Below are 16,080 nucleotides of genomic sequence, written 5' to 3'. Positions count from 1 at the left end.
CATTCTGCACTTAAGCTCTTGTGTTGACACTAGGACTACAGAAGAGAAAAAGGTATGCGCATTGATGCGAGGCGTACAAAATGAGATTTTTGGTGGACTTATAAGAAATCCACTGACTACAGTAGCGAGTTTTGTCACCAAAACTACTACTATTGAGCGGGCATTGGCCACAAGTAACACCCACTATCAGCGATTGAGCAACAGCTTCCCGAACGTATCGAGCCTTACCTCGCCTAGCCTAGGGGGTTTTGGCATCGCCAATATTTGCAGTATCATCCGCAGTCGTGTGAGAAGAGCTCAAGAGGGTTTTTTCTGCTTCAGAGCAATGTTACCCAGCACCTCCTTCAATGTCACGTCCTCACACACTGAGACACAAGGGCAGCAGAGACCTCGGGTCAACAGGGCAACAGCACAGAGCAGCACAACAGCAGCGGAACCAGCCCGCGCGTGAGTCACGACAACAGCGTCGCCTTTTCCCAAGCGATCGCGCTTCTTTGGGTGCTACATATTCAGCACAGTTTCTCTCAGGCCTTAGTTTTCGCATCCAGGGAGACACTGTTGGTCTTTCGGCACACTATAATGTGCTCATATTTCCGAACGAACCCCATGAGTACATCCCTCTCTTCCGGGCTGAATACAACACAGGACCTGCCGTCTGCGGCCAACTCGTTTATGCTGTCCTGCGTGTTGCATTTAGCACGCGCTTCACAGCAGGAAAAAGAAGTTTACGTGCCTAGTCCAGCCCACTGGATAGAACAAAATCAGCTTGTGGTGATCCAAACGTGCAGGGATACACTGCAGCCGATCTAGCTGAGCAACTCTGGCCGGCTCGCTGACTGGCTTCAGTTGTCCCACAGTTACCCTTGTGGAAAAAAGAACAAGAATACACTTCTGTGTTTAAAAGCTTGCTCACTATTAACGATTATGCTAGCCGATCACGTGTTTATACTGCACAGTTGCATAGTGTTTATGAGGCAGAAATTATGTCATACTCTAGTGCCCAGATGTCGGTTTGGCGGCCTTGATGAATTTCGAGTCGAGGAAAGATTGTCGAAAACTTCGTGGAGGAAACACGGAGTGCGCTTCATGAAATGTAATGGCTCCTGCAAGGAGGAGGGTTCGTATACTCCACGGAGTCAAGCAGAGTAAATCCGGCGGTCAGTCTGATTCAAGTGTAGTCTCCTTCCTGTCTTGTGCAAAGAAGTTTTCCGTACCTCGTGTTTTTGCTGCATAAAGTGAAGTTTCATCTTGTCACTGCAAGTTCATCTCTCGTGTGTGTGAACTACACGTCGCCCGCCAAATTGACGAACACCTCTTGAAGAGATGCGGAAGAGAAAGAATCAACCTAACTTTCTCTTCACTGTTCGAGATAAGAGGTGGACATTGACTTCGCGGTTCTCGGGCAAAGTCCGGCAGGGCATAGTGGACGGGCAGGGCCAGGCTGGACACTCCAATCCCGAACACGCGCAACTTTTGCTGCCTGTCACTTGTGAAGCGTTTCATTCGGTTTTGACTGGTGGTTAACAATGTCCGAAAAGAACCGAACCAAACAGGCAATGTGATGCCTTTTAGGAACAGTTTTGAAAAGGTGGCCTGCCTGCAACATATTCTTCAAGCGACTAAGGTCTGACAAATGCCACCGCGTACACTTCTGAGAGGTTTCCTGCAACATTTGTTTTGCACATATCGCAAGAACTTCAGCGTGGCTAGACTCTGCACGCTTTCTCTTCCTCTGAATCATATGTTGCACAGCAGTTTCCTCGCTGATTCCGGTCGTCTCCATGTTGTTATGAGCAGCGAGAGGGACCCCCTACAGGTCGCACAGGGTCCTGTTGAGTCACATATTTGGGTTCCTGAGATGGGAAAACAAGAATATTTGGGTAAGAATAATGACGTTTTGGTTGTTAAATGGATAGTACCACAGCCTTATGCAAACATTCTGCTTAGTTTTTCTTGTGTTTGCATTTCTATGGCAGTACAACTGCATAACATATTCATCAGCATCATCATCAGCCTGACTATACCCACTGCAGTGTGAAGGCCTCTCCCATATTTCTCCAATTAACCCGGTTCTGTGCTAGCTGTATCCACTTGACCCCTGCAAACTTAACCTCATCTGCCTACCTAACTTTCTGCCGCCCCCTGCTACACTTTCCTTCCCTTGGAATCCAGTTTGTTACCCTAAACGACCATCGTTTATCCTCTCTTCGCACTACATGTCCTGCCCATGCCCATTTCTTCTTGATTTCCACTAGAATGTCAGCAACTTGAGCATAACATATTACTGTTTTGTAGCTCTACATAGAGGCAAATATTTGTATAAGCATAATGAAATCTTACACTTCACGAAGAGGACAATGACTTATTCCTACTGTGTTCCAAGTTGGCCTTTGCAGTGCTGTCATCCTCAATGATGGCCTCCACTGAGAGATCATGAGGTACCCATTTTCTGGTTCCTCCTCTGCTCTTTCTGGGATCAGCGCCGAGCAACAAGGTTCTCCTGCAGCAACAGTTCTTTGAAGATAACTGCAGCAAATCACAAACATTCAAACTGCGATAACAGTACAAGGGGAAAGTGAGCATATGCTGTGACAATGCTTCTACTTGGTAGTAGTAAATAGCACATTTACCTCCGTTGCTCTCTGCCATCTGTACACCTAATGCAGGATCCAAACTGGAAGAGGAGCACTGCACACTGCTTTCATACATACAAAAATTATCCCTTAGATACCTCGACTTCCAGCAGAATTCCTCTGAATTAGTGGCCAAAAAAGAAAGCATGGCAATTGAAGTGAGGTTGACTGGTAGTGTACTGGTACCCCGTGTCCCAAGCCACACAAACGTTGGCAAGATTTCATGCATTGACACAATAGGGCACCACAAATGGAAGGAAGTGAGGGGTTCTGGTCAGCCGAAGGATAAGGACTGCCTCCATCTCCTGCCTCGTGCCGCAGCAGCCCGAGGCGTCCCGGTGGATGGCCGACGGCGTGTGGACTGTCTCATGGACCACCGACACGCCTCATGTGCCACATTAGGCTCTCCCAGATCGGAGCCCATCCCCAAATTCGGGCGCTCCACCAGGCTCTTCCGCACTGTGCGGCCGCCGAAGACCCATGGCACCCGATCCAGGGTGAGGTCTGCCACCACCTGGAGCTGATCCGACCACACCGCCGTGCTTTACATACGGTTGTAGCTGCTCGGCGCCCTCCTGGCTCATCGGTAGAGCATGAGACTCTTAGGGTTGTGGGTTCGGGCCCCATGGTGGGCACCAGTTGTGGGGGTTCTTACTAGGCCATCGAGTCTCATCTGAGGTCTAGGCATCAAACTGAGCTCCCGCGATCGCACACCACGGGCAGCCGTTCTCATGGCCACAAAGTGGTAATGCGAAATACGACACAACACAAAACAGGACTTTTGCCCGGGATATTTGTTGGGTCTTCCCAAAAATGCTGGTGATGATCTTGCTGACCCTATCCGTTTAGATAGAACCTGATAGTCGAAGGGCAAGATGTATTTACCTTGCGTCTTGCTGTCGTCTCTCCTCGTCGCTAGCCGGTTCCTGCCAATCTCGGCGCATCTTGCCCCTTTGTCCTTTGTTGGCCAATGAGCGTCGCGTTTGCGATGCCTAGCGTGCGCTCCTGCGCCCGGCGAGGGGAGAGGGAAATACGACACTATCGAGCAGCCCATTAGAATACTTTTATTCCCTTCATCCTCCATGGCGCACGGTGATTCGGAGAGATGCGCGGTTCTCTGTGGTTGCTACAGTTGCTAGCATGGCGTAAATTATAGGTGCGGGCGTAAAAGCTTAGTGGGAATGCAGCATGGCATGCAAAGGAGATGTGTACTTCAAACCACCTGTTTGCGTTTTTGTCCCTTTCCATACATTTATGCCACATTATTCAAGAAAATGCATGTGTAATGGATACCGGTTTGCATCTGGACCCAAGGCATTGTGAATGTTATGTATCACAGAGAAGCAAGAATAGGAGGACAAAAAAGTGCACTTACTGTCGATGCCCAACTCCTTGCCGAAGTGAGTCAAGCCATATAATATCGGGTTTGCCTGCACAATGCTTATTAAAATCTTTGATTCGATGCTATCCACTCACCATGGATCGTTAACTGATGAAGATTGCGAGCTGCAGGATGTCTGCCAGCATAAAGCAGAGGGAGAAAAGGGGTGCCTTCTTTTGTGCCATTTCGGGAAAGATGAGGTGTGTGCCCCCTCCCTCCTTCTTTCCCCTTTTTGAAAGAGTGCAAATTAAATTTCCCTCTGGTATGTGACCTTACTTCAACAATTTGACAAACAGCGAACTGCACACGAACACATTACAAGAACTCCTGACCTTAGAGGAAAAATATAACGACCACAACACATTTTATATCGACGGTTCCAAAACGACCTCATATGTTGGTAGTGGTGTCATAGAAAACAATCGCCAGAAAACGGTTATGTAGCCCAATTGTGCATCAGTGTTCATTGCGGAAAGTTAAGCCATATTCATAGCTGTAGAAAAAACAACAAAATGCAATATTGAAAAGAGTATAATCTACACTGACTCCCTTAGCTTAATCACAGCATTACACTAAAAATGCAACGAAACCCTTAGTGGGAAAAATAATACATTGCATAACAGCCAAAACACGAGGTTACAAAATTAAATTCTGCCGGGTGCCTAGCCATGCCGGAATCCTAGATAACGAGACAGCTGATGAATGTGCAGCAGCTGCCTGAAAAGCAAAAATGGGAAAAATAAATGTACCACGCAAAGATGTTTTGAAATTCATACAAAGAAAACTCGGAGAAAAATGGCAAGCCTCATGGAGAAATGAAATAACTGCACGTCATGAAGCCAGTTGAATGGAAGTCATGCAGTCACCAGAAACACTTCATGGAGGTAATATTGTGTCACCTCATAGTTTCATTTCAAGAAAGATGAACCGATATGTGAAGACTAGACAGACTGACAATTTCATGTAAAAAACTCGAAAAGCAACAAAAGAAGCATTTGACTCAATTTTACTCCGAACAGATAACATTCCATCCATCACTTCTGCTAGGAGAAAATGCAATTGTAGACATTTCATGTATATTTAGTTTCTTCGAAGAAACATTTTTCTAACAAGCTATGATATCTGAACACTTCATTCCTCTCAACAAAACAATATACCTTGTGCTTGGCGCATGATAGCCTGAGTTGTATATTTAGTTTCTTCGAAGAAACATTTTTCTAACAAGCTATGATATCTGAACACTTCACTCCTCTCAAGAAAATAATATACCTTGTGCTTGGCGCATGATAGCCTGAGTTGCTTATGTGCCATAAAACAACACAACGCAAATTATTCTGCTGTACCAACACTGGCTGTAGAAAGAAACGTGGTACTGCACCCCCTGGTAAATGCGTGGACGTACATCTGCTACACAGAGTCGCTGCTCTGCCCTGCGCAGTAACTTTTTTTATAAGACAGCGAAAATGCAAATGGGATTTATTGATTGAAAAACTTTTTATTGAGGTGCAGAAAATGAGATGAGTAAATCATGGGTGGCTTCCTCTGTACAGGATGCCAAGGAAGGTTGCCGTGGTGCCGGCGTGGCGAATCAGTTCTCGCTGAACCGCCAGGTCGGAGCTGAGCAGATTGTTCTCCCACTCGTCCTCAGAGATGTGTGTTGTGATGTGCGGGGGGTCTGTGTCCCTTACACCCCACGTGGTAAGTAGTAGGGGTGTCGTCACACCACGGACACGAGTCTAAATACTTGGTCGGGAATATGAGGTGCAGGTGATGTAGGTTAGTGTACGTGTTGGTCTGGAGGCGACGCCAGTCTCTAGCCTCCTCGGCATTAAGTAGGCGATGTGATGGAGGGAATTGTCTCCGCTGCAGTCGCAATGTAGCGAGCCTTTCACCATACGTGGGAGTTATGGGGGAGAATGAGCAAGTCCCGGTCGCTCGGTTGGTGTGTCCTCGAGCTAACCTGCCAGCTACTTCATTTCCCTCTAATCCCGCGTGCCCCGAAGTCCAGGTTATTCTGTGCTTAGGGTGATTGCTTGTTGGTTTTGCTGATGGTAGAAGGTGTGCAATGCGGAACGAAATGCGGCCGGCGAGGAAAAGGCGACAGGCTTCTTGTGAGCCGGTAACTATTGTAGTGCTCCGGTGTGTAAAGTCCGCGTGAGTGATGGCCAAGGCAATTGCCGCCGCCTCTGCGATTACCGGTTTGACATGCTGGATACTGATGCTGTTAAGTTCCTGGTGCGTGGCGTTGGTGATGACGGCTATTGCGTGTCTGGATTGCAGGTACGTGGAGGCGTCTGTATAAATGACGTTTTTAGTGAGCCGAAGGCTTCGTCGCAAGCTGTCAATTCGAGCCTGTCGCCTGCCGTCATGAATGCCGCCCTGCATGTTCTTGGGGAGGGGGGCCACGTGTAGGCGGTCACGGATTGCCTTTGGGATGTCCGTGGTGTCATTTATCCTGGTGACGTCCGCCGGGCTGCCTATGCGCTGCAGTATATATCTGCCCGCACGGGTAGTGAAGAGGCGTTCTTTCTGTGAGATGAGGGTGGCTTCTTGAATTTCGAAAAAGGTGTTGATTAGGCCTAGTGCAAGGAGTTTGTCTGTGCTAGTAGATAGCGGGAGACCGAGGGCCTGTTGTAAGCTGTTCGAATGATGACGTCAGCCTGTTCTTGTTCCACGCGAAGGAGAGACTGGTACGGGAGGCCGTACGCAAGGCGAGTAATGACCAGTGCTCGCACTAGGCGTGTGGTGTCCTCTTCCTTCATCCCTTTCTTATTTCTGGTGACGCACTTCATCATCCGTGCGATTTGCTGAGACGTGGCCTTTAGTCGAAGTAGTGTGTGGGTAGCCTTCCTGTCGCTTTGAAGTCAAAGCCCCAGTATGTGACATGCAAACGGGACACAATATGAGACTTGTGCATGCATAGTGCAGCATTGGACGCACTGGATAGCAGAGGTACATGGTCCTAGCATTGGCAAAGGTGCCTGCAGATCTTCCAGATGGCAGCTGATAATATCAGACTGGCACATGGATCACGTAGCATTGCACGCACTGGGTAGCAGAGCCACAGATGCTCCAGCATGATCCTGGCATTTGGCAAAAGTGCCTGCGGAACAGTTGAGGCAGTGGAACTAGAGGTCTTTGCCACATCGCTGTAGAGGGCTGCAAGCCCAGGGCTGTCTGGAACTGGCTTGTGCAATGCTGCACACCATGGATCCATTTTTGGAATGCTTCTACCACCCTCGAGCTTGCCTTTTTTAAGCGCTCAAATATTTCTGGCGTTATACTTTTATGGCGTTATACTTATAGAAGTGTGGCTGGCTTCCACAGCAAGGTTCTGTGGCTTGCCTAGCTTTCCCAAGTTGAGCTTGTCAATCGGGACCATGGCAGCCTAGAATATAACACAATTAGGTGCAATAATAATTTCGTGCAGCCGTTACCCAATGCAAAAAAATCTCATGTCAATATTAAATGGTTATAGATTTTTTTGGACACAGCTGCACGCCAAGCACATGGCTGTGTGGTGCGCAACACATCTGCATTCTCACGAGCTGCTGCCTCAAGTGTGAACAGTAGTGCAGCAACATGGCTACACACTTCTCCTAGCCTGCCTATCAATGCATTCTATGGTCACTCGGACATGAAGGACTTAGTGGAAGAAGTCAACTCACCCAGCTTTGCACTGGCAGTGGCCTGCCAGTATGTGTCCTGATGTGTCATCAACAAACATTCATGTACCGTGGCCTTTTGCAGCCACACTTTGCGAAGGCATGACCTCAACCCGCAGAAAACTTATTTTGACGCCACCTGGCCTCCACAGCCAACATTTTCGGACCAGTCCTGTGGACAGAGGACAGTGAACACCCGAACATTAAGAAATATGCTTGTAACCCCAACGTTTCCTGTTCAAAGGCCCAGTGAGGAAGAGACAATAAAATGCTTAAAATATCCAGCATTTAAGGAGCTCGATAACCTACATCAGATAAGGAAATATTTGATAACAGCTTGGCCAGCAGAGTTTAGTGCCTACAAGGTGTGCACCTATAGAACGAAAACTACCGTGCCAGGCTCCCATATAATTTCAAACACACTCTGTTTTAGTGCAAAAACACATCCTGAGGTTCAGAGCCTAGCAAAACTTTAACGCGTGCATGTCATTTGTAGAGCTTTCATATTAATAAAAAAAAAACTGTCGGAGCAGATTTCAACCCACTATTTCTCTTGGGAAGCGAGTACAGACTGACCGGCTGGCGTATGGACTGCCACTGCACGTCGTCACTTCCAACAACTTCAATCTGTTCGCAAAAGCCTTCGCACGTCCTGCTCATTTCTTACTACGCTAAAACCCTATACATTTTTTTAACATACCTTTGTATTGCACAACACGCGATGTGTTCGTTACCACCGCTGCTCGGAAGCTGAAGGCATCCCGCTCTGGCGTGGCCTGCGTGCTGTGTTGTTTACCAGCGAGAAGACACATAGGCTGATACTGTCCACTTACCTGACTGAAAGTATTTGTACGCCTCCAAAGCTTTGTAGTTCTCGACGCTCTCAGCGGTAAAATGGCTAGGTAAAAAGAGCAAATACATGAGAACATTGCTCATCTTCACCGGGGGACACAAGTCTGTTCTGTGCGGTTAATGTCAGTGCAACTTAAAGAACCCCGGGTGATCTAAATTCCTGTAGCCCTCACTACAGTGTCTCTAAGAAAAAATCAAACAAAAAAGAGAAGAAAGCAGAACACTTACATGAAACAATGCATATTTAAGTAACAAAAGCATAAAAGACACACATTGTAAATAAACCATGAAAATAATAGCTAGTCAGTGTACAGTTAAGCGGATATGTCACCCCAGTTGCCATATCGGAAAATCTCCGTGCAGTCTCTTCTGCTACTCGGTCAGCGTACGCCATGGCACTACTTGACCACTGAAATAACTGCAAAGATCACGTACAGAACATGCCATAGCCCTAGATCGGCCTCAGGATGGCTGCACAGGAAAGTGTCCACTCTTCTCTCGGGAGCTGCTTCGGCTGGCTGTACGGGCTCATCAGCCAAAAAGTTGCGGAGCACACATGCGGCTCCAACATACAGAGATGCTCTCTGGCTCCGCTTGCATTACGGTATGTATAAACCGGAAGGGGTTTGACAAAATCCCGAAGACATTTTCGACAATGCGGCGGGCGCTGGATAATCTAAACACAGGTGGCATTCAGTTACACCTTCACAGTCCCTAGAAACCAGTGCAGAGTAATAGGTGAAAGTGTCAGCATTTCACCAGAGGACAAATTAACGACAAGAACTTCTTGAAATGAAATTTAACACCTGTAGTTGAAGATTCTTTGGTGCTGTGATAAGCAGTTTCCGCCGAACGGCTTCATAAGGTTTTCCGCCAGGGGAAAAGCATCATCAATGACTGGTGGAACGTTTGTAGAGTTCCTAGTTTTTCTTTGTTAGGTTAGTCTCACTGTACAGCGAGCACCACGGAGCGATGCTAGCAAGGTCGCGCCACGATTCTCCTTTTCTGCGCATTACTCGTTCGGGCGGCAGGGCCGCGCACGCAGGAGCCTCAAAAGAATGACACACACACGTTTGGTAACGGTTACGAGACTAGATTTATTTTACAAGAGTCGGATAGCACTGGAGAGGAGAGAAACATGAAAGGGGGAGAGGGAGAGAGCTATCTGCTGTGGCTTCGGCATGCTGGTCTTCGCGGGGCAGAGTGGGCCATCTGCCGCTTTGGCTCAGGTTTCGCTTGCGCGTTCGAAGTGCGGACCAATTCTTGGAAGCCGTTCGTGTTCTCGTTACTTCTTCCTGCGCTCTTTAGGTGCCCCCCTATGGGCAGCGTTTTCGACACGTGTATCCTCCATTTTCTACAATGTTGAGCTCTGGCTGGTCAGAAATCTTGACTACTTTTGGAAGTCTTGCTGATTAGTTATCGATGGCCTTGTGGAGAGGAGTGCTCTGCCGTATCCCAGCATCACTTGCCTGGGACAGTGAAGTGGGAAACGAACTACACGTAGTAAAGCCGATTTTGGGATAATGGAAGTCGTGCCGGCATCGAGAGCGTTTCATAGAAGTAACCTTATGCCGTCTCCGCATTGGACACATGCACCTGACACAATTTTCTGTTAGGAAAAGAAGAGAAACCTCTGCGAAAAATGCGGAAACAAACTATTAACCACATGCACAAGTCTTGAAAGGATAAGGAAAAAATATTTTGCCAGATTTTAAACAGAACGCATTCCTTTTCACCCAAAACTGATTTTAGAATATGATGAACTTATTGATTTATCTCGTGTTTTCAGTTTTATTAGGGAAGCGAATGCTTCACACAAACTGTAGAAAAAATGAAACACACTTCACTAACAAACTGAAACCTTGTGCTTGGCACATCATGGTGTTTTCAGCTTAAGTGCCATAGAATCTAACAGAACCCAGGTTTTCTAAAAGAAGAGGCCTTTTTAAAAAAATTGGTTTTTAACTCGTTTTTCCCTTTTTTTGCAAAACGATTTCCACCTTGCTCATGGCGCATGATAGCCTTAGTTGCTTATGCACCAAAAAACCCAACCCGAAAACAACTTATGACAAGGGCATGATTACTTAAGCTACTTTTCACCGTCATATGAAGTGGTAGTGCTTGGTGCAGAAAGCAAAACGGTTGTCTAGGGTGCCCGAGGTGCGTGTTTCACGTTGCAAAAACAGCTGCCAAACCCACAGCATCTTGTAAAACAGGAAAAGAGGCCGTCACACTAGTGTGCCGTAATATCCTCACGTCCAGCCCGTTTCGAAAAGTGTTATAGCGTGATGATGCATATGAAATCCGGTTTGTGTCCAGAGCGTGCAGCTGAGGTTTTTATTCTGTGCCTTCAAGTAAACCTGCTTGCGCGCTCGATAAAACAATTTTGAACAGTCAACTCACATTACTGATACTGGTACAACTGGCTGTATTCGTAAAATTTTATTTTATTTATTATTTTACATTTTTATACACCAATGCTCACCATCAGCAAACATTGCCTTTCCATTTTGAGCCATTGGACACCTTTGAACACATTCTAGTTTAACACGGGCAGTCAAAGAGCGTCAAACTGGCCCGGAAAGCCAACAGACATGCAAAGTTTCGCTTCTCCGAAGCGACGGTGATGCGCAAACCAAGCAAACATGGAGTCTCTCAGGCTTCCAAGTAAATAGCAGCGGCGCACAGAAAAAGAAGCAAAAGTTCTCCACATAATAAAGCTTTGGATACTGTACCGTGATAGGGATGACGCTACGCATATTATCGAGGGGTCCGTGCACGACTTGCAGAGCAGTTTGTAACTGCGCTCAGCATGCCTGGCCGGTGGGCCACGCCTCGGCTGTAAAAATACGCATCTAGGCGTCGCTGACGAAACCTCCAGGTACAGTGGAGAGGTTTCTCGACGAGGCAGTGTCTTCTCTTGACATGGAAAGGTCGGTCCAAGCACAGCAACTAGTTTTCAGTATGACAAGTGCGGAGAGAATGGCGATCACTGATGAACGGACATGGAGCGAAGCTGACGGATGAAGCGATCAAAATATGGCGGCCAGCGCGAGATCAGCATGGCGTTCGCGGTTGCCAAACTTATTTTGCCTCTATTGTGGCAAGATAGCAACCTTTCTTTTCTTTTGGTCATTTTTTGCACTCACTGCTGTCAACTTTTTCTGCAGTTTTTTTGCCACATAAACCACAACTTCCGAAGGGTAACAGCCTGCGTTTGGTGACCTACTTTGGAAGCTTTGTGCTGCATTATTAAAAACAATGTACAAAAATTGCTCTTTTCACGAGCTTTGAATGTGCTGATGACTATGGCAGAATGGGTTTCTGACCATGGGGCTCGAAAGCTCAGCACATGTAAGATGAAGTGAAATGAACCAATATCTAAACACCTCATTAAATCAACTGGTACTTTGCGTGATAGGATAGAGGCACTCTGAAAGAAACGACATCTAGTCTTGTCTTTCAATACTTTAGAGAGCACTAGGGACAGCCATAACAAACTTTTTCCGAGGTGCTATGAATGTGCAAAAATTTGGAAATTGAGAAACCGAAGTAACATGTGCATATTGCTGATCCTCTGATACCTGATAAAAATGGTTTTGTCGAGTTCTTAGCAAATAAATCTCTGACAAGCATTTTAGCAGCGTCAAGATAAGGAAGACTCAGCCATCATGGATAATCATCTCTATCCTACCATAAGCTGCACTCCCTCCACAAACTGCTACAGCCTCTTTCTTGTGTGTATGGTTATCCAATGAGGTACAGTACTGCATGACCTGTGTATTGTCTGTGAGGTCACTGAGTTTGGGCACTGCAGTTTGCAATGCCATAGCTCGACAAATTTGTTGAGGAATGCTTTTAGCTGCATTTGTACAAGCTTTAAGATACCCATGTCCAGATTCAAAAGGAAATGCAGAATGGGCCCATAAAAGCCCCCACGGATGCGCGCTCTTCACAAGATGACCCAATTGATGGGCATTGTAGGTCATGCTACTTCCGTTCTGCCTTGACCATGAAAATTCTAGCACTAGTACATAAATGTCAGATAAGCATCTTCTGTAACATCACATGCACAGATTCAACCAAAAGTGGCCAAGGTAACGGGCACCCAATAAGTCCTCCAAGACAGGCATGCTGTAGTAGAGAATCCAACTCTAGTTCCTTCGCTTTCCAAAACTTTCTTTCATACACCTTGCCAATATCCCAACATCCTTAGGTGGCCTCATTCTCAGAAATTTTTGTCTACCTCTGCTAGCTTGTTTCCAATGTAGAACTCTTCCTTCGTACCTTCAACAACCTGGCATCCTAGAAACTGACATCCAACTCCCAGGAGCACTTAATGCATATAGTCTGGAACAAACCCTCAACTAGGTCAAAATGGTCAATGTCGATTAAAGGTGATGCAGTTTTAACACCTCTAACTACTCCCAGTTTCAAGGACTTCTTCCACATCTTTAATAGCCAATAAACTGCAGTATTCCCTTATGCTTATAAAGCATGTGTGACACCCCCTTATGTAGTAATTTGAACCCCTGCACTGACAAATCATTGATCTGCTGAATGAAAATATTCTGCAATATATCTTCTTGGTTTTGACTTCCCAAACCACAATGCTGCCAATACAACCTTCATTCGAACTGTGGGAGGAAGTTCATTCACAGTTCGGTAGTCTAGATGGCAGTCGATGATGAGGAAAACACTGGAGCACCATCAGTGTTGCATGTCATGCTCACTCTATGGCCACAGTCAGCAGTAGCCTCAACAAAGTTTCTGTATGTCCGTGAGAGCGTCTGTCGGCAGAAGGGGCTGCGTTAAATCTAAGAAGTCTCCGGACTTCAAAATATTTTGTAACTGAGGGCATATCTCAAAAGTTTACTCTCCAGAAGGCCAATCTAATAAAATCAATGTACGCAGTAAAAATGAAAAGTCATGCTACTGTTTGCATCTTTCAATGCCAAACTAATCATGTAGCGCGACTCAGGCAAAATTGGTCGACTGAAAGTACAGTTTAACATTTTGATAAGGTTTGAAAAGCCTGTAAAGCTCAGGTTGCTTCTTATGGAAAACTTGAGTGCCATTAGCAGCAATTCTCCCTTGATAAACAGCATGATCCTGGATTACCTCTTCAAATAAGCATACAAAGGGTCTTCCCAGGTTGTCGTATGTTCTTCTTGCCTTGGTGTACACTCATTTTCATCGAGTGTCTTGTTTTCAGTGTACGAGTCCTGCAAAAGTGATAGCTTCACTGCTATACAGTATTTTATTTTAAAAATAATATATTACCTTCAAATATAGCAGGGGCAAAAATTCAGCATGAGCTTTGAACTTTGTCCTTTCAGGGCATTGCAAATCATGTTCACAACTATGCAAGGCAAGTGACATTTTGTTCTAAAACAAAACCAAACCAATCAGAATGTTAGCTATGTTACGTAAGGGCATGCTCAAAAGAAATTGTTTTTTCTTTACGGCCCTCCGTCGAAATGAAATGAACAAAACTAGATGCTTCTGTTATGAGTTGGTGGACCGAGCAATGCCGAGAGGCAGACCGGCTCGGCGGTCGCCGTCAATGGCTAGGCTTCAAGAAACGGACAATGATGCACCGCGCTCCACTGCGCAACGAATGACGACTCCCCGAGCCGTGTCCTTTTTATTGCCTTGCTGATACTTAAGATGGCATTGGTAGTCACTGTCACAGCTCATGTTCGAAATTTGTGGATCTTTGCTAACGTGTACAGTGAATGCTTGCTCTTCTTGGGACACCTGGCGTAAATAGAGCAAAAGAACAAGGAAATGTCATTGCAGGTTAAATCACCTAAGAAACTTGTTTAGAGTTACAGTAATTGAAGCCTGAACTTTGGCCAAGTTTGCCGCTACACACCTCTTCACTTCTACACTTGCTGTCCGAAAGGGAACTTTGCGCACATTCATCCCTAGATGTATGCGACAGGTGTTCATTGTCCTGAAGACACCTAAAGCAAAGCAGACAGGCAATCATGCATGCTGTTTTCAAAAACTTGGATAAGCTGTTTACAAGCATCCTCCGAGAATTCCCAAGAAAATACTTGCGCCATAACTGGCAGTCACTTTCCCAGATTAAATCTTAACTTTCAAGATGTCTGCTACTCTGGGCGTGCCTCGTGGGTGCTGGCTGCTGTGATGACACCAGCTGTGACGTTCTAGCGTTGATGAAGATGGTTTATCGTTCATCTTGTCTGACCCGCTACAATGCCGAAGCAGACACGAAGGAATACAGCTACCAAACTTAACTCTTATTCGTGACACAGGATCAGAATGAGCTTCCCGATGCACTACTACGGCTATTTAATGCCACCGGGTAGTATGAGACGATAATGTGCACATGAGAAGTCGACCCTGTAGAACAATACCACAGCTTGTGCTCAAGCTCGGGGCCGCCATGAGTTCATTTCCATAGTGATTTTACACTGAAGCGAAACGATTCAGTTACAGAAAGGTTGAATTTTGTTTTCTAATTTAACTTTAATATACACTACAATTTAAAACCAAGTTAAATATTTTACGACACTTTGCTTGAGACGCTTGGAAGATTTGTACCAAATGGGAGATTGTGAAGACGTCAAGATCGACCCTGCGGCCCTGAAATATATCTACACGATTCAATACAATCCATTGCAACGATCTAACCATTGCATAGATTTTTGACGAGCACGTTATAAATTTTCTTAACAGAGCCATGCTCACGCTCGGAACAGTGTAATTCCGGAATTGTTGTCGAAGCTTGTACAGCACTTGCATTTGGAAAGGCCCTAGTGGTAGGATATGTGTGCTGTATGCAAGAGGAACATGGTTGCAAAGCGGCATCCACTGAGCACATATTGAGCAAGACATCTTGTGTGAGCATTGGCTCACTGTACAATGTCTTCAATGAAGAAGCAACAGTAAGTCTTCCAGTTTAGGAATGCATTTTGAAAGGAAGGTTTCATCTCTTTCCACGACAACTGTTACACTTTGCTTCCTACTGTACACAAAAATGCATTCTGTAGTATTGGTGACACATGGCCACCTGTACCTGACAGGAGTTATTGATGGCTGTGGCACAACTTCAGATGGCCTGCTTCGAACTTGAGATACTTCACAAAGCTCTGGCAAACTTCATTATCAATGATGTTTTCGTCTTTTCTTGTGTATGAACACTTTATTTCCAGCAGGATGCCCTCACTTGTTTCGAAGAGCCCATCAGGACTTGCACAGAGCCAACACTGCTTGGGGTTGACAACTAATCCAACCTGTACAACACATTGCATGATGGATTGATATGTGGAAGGAATTGATCTAAAAGAACTTGTAGACGGGCTAAATGGTTTTATCTTCAGACGGCATTCTTAGCGCTAAAAACACGCACACGAAAGACCTACAATATATAGCAATGACCACACATGTGCAGACCAACCAAACATGCCCCCTTCACTGAAACTGCTCAAGAAATCGCATTTCTGCCCCCAACAGAGCGACAGACCTGTCACTAGCACCCCTCCCCCCTCTTATATGAAATGCTTCAAGCAGTTCGCGT

The 16,080-nt window shown here is 45.9% G+C and overlaps 1 long non-coding RNA gene and 2 pseudogenes across 5 annotated transcripts in view; 1 reads left to right on the top strand and 2 right to left on the bottom strand.

The window, feature by feature from the left end:
• LOC146188839 (uncharacterized) overlaps positions 1 to 16,080 on the top strand; it is a 121,843-nt gene that overhangs the window by 62,788 nt on the left and 42,975 nt on the right. The gene's annotated exons all lie outside the window — the stretch shown is intronic.
• LOC146188842 (uncharacterized) lies at positions 12,194 to 12,983 on the bottom strand (annotated as a pseudogene).
• LOC146188841 (uncharacterized) lies at positions 12,986 to 14,459 on the bottom strand (annotated as a pseudogene).

The sequence above is a fragment of the Amblyomma maculatum genome, chromosome 5 (genome assembly GCF_055883805.1).
Source record: "Amblyomma maculatum isolate TAMU_Amacu chromosome 5, ASM5588380v1, whole genome shotgun sequence".
In the NCBI taxonomy this organism is placed as follows: Eukaryota; Metazoa; Arthropoda; class Arachnida; order Ixodida; family Ixodidae; genus Amblyomma; species Amblyomma maculatum.
The sequence above is the reverse complement of the archived record's forward strand: the minus strand, read 5'-3'. Positions and strand labels throughout refer to the sequence as shown.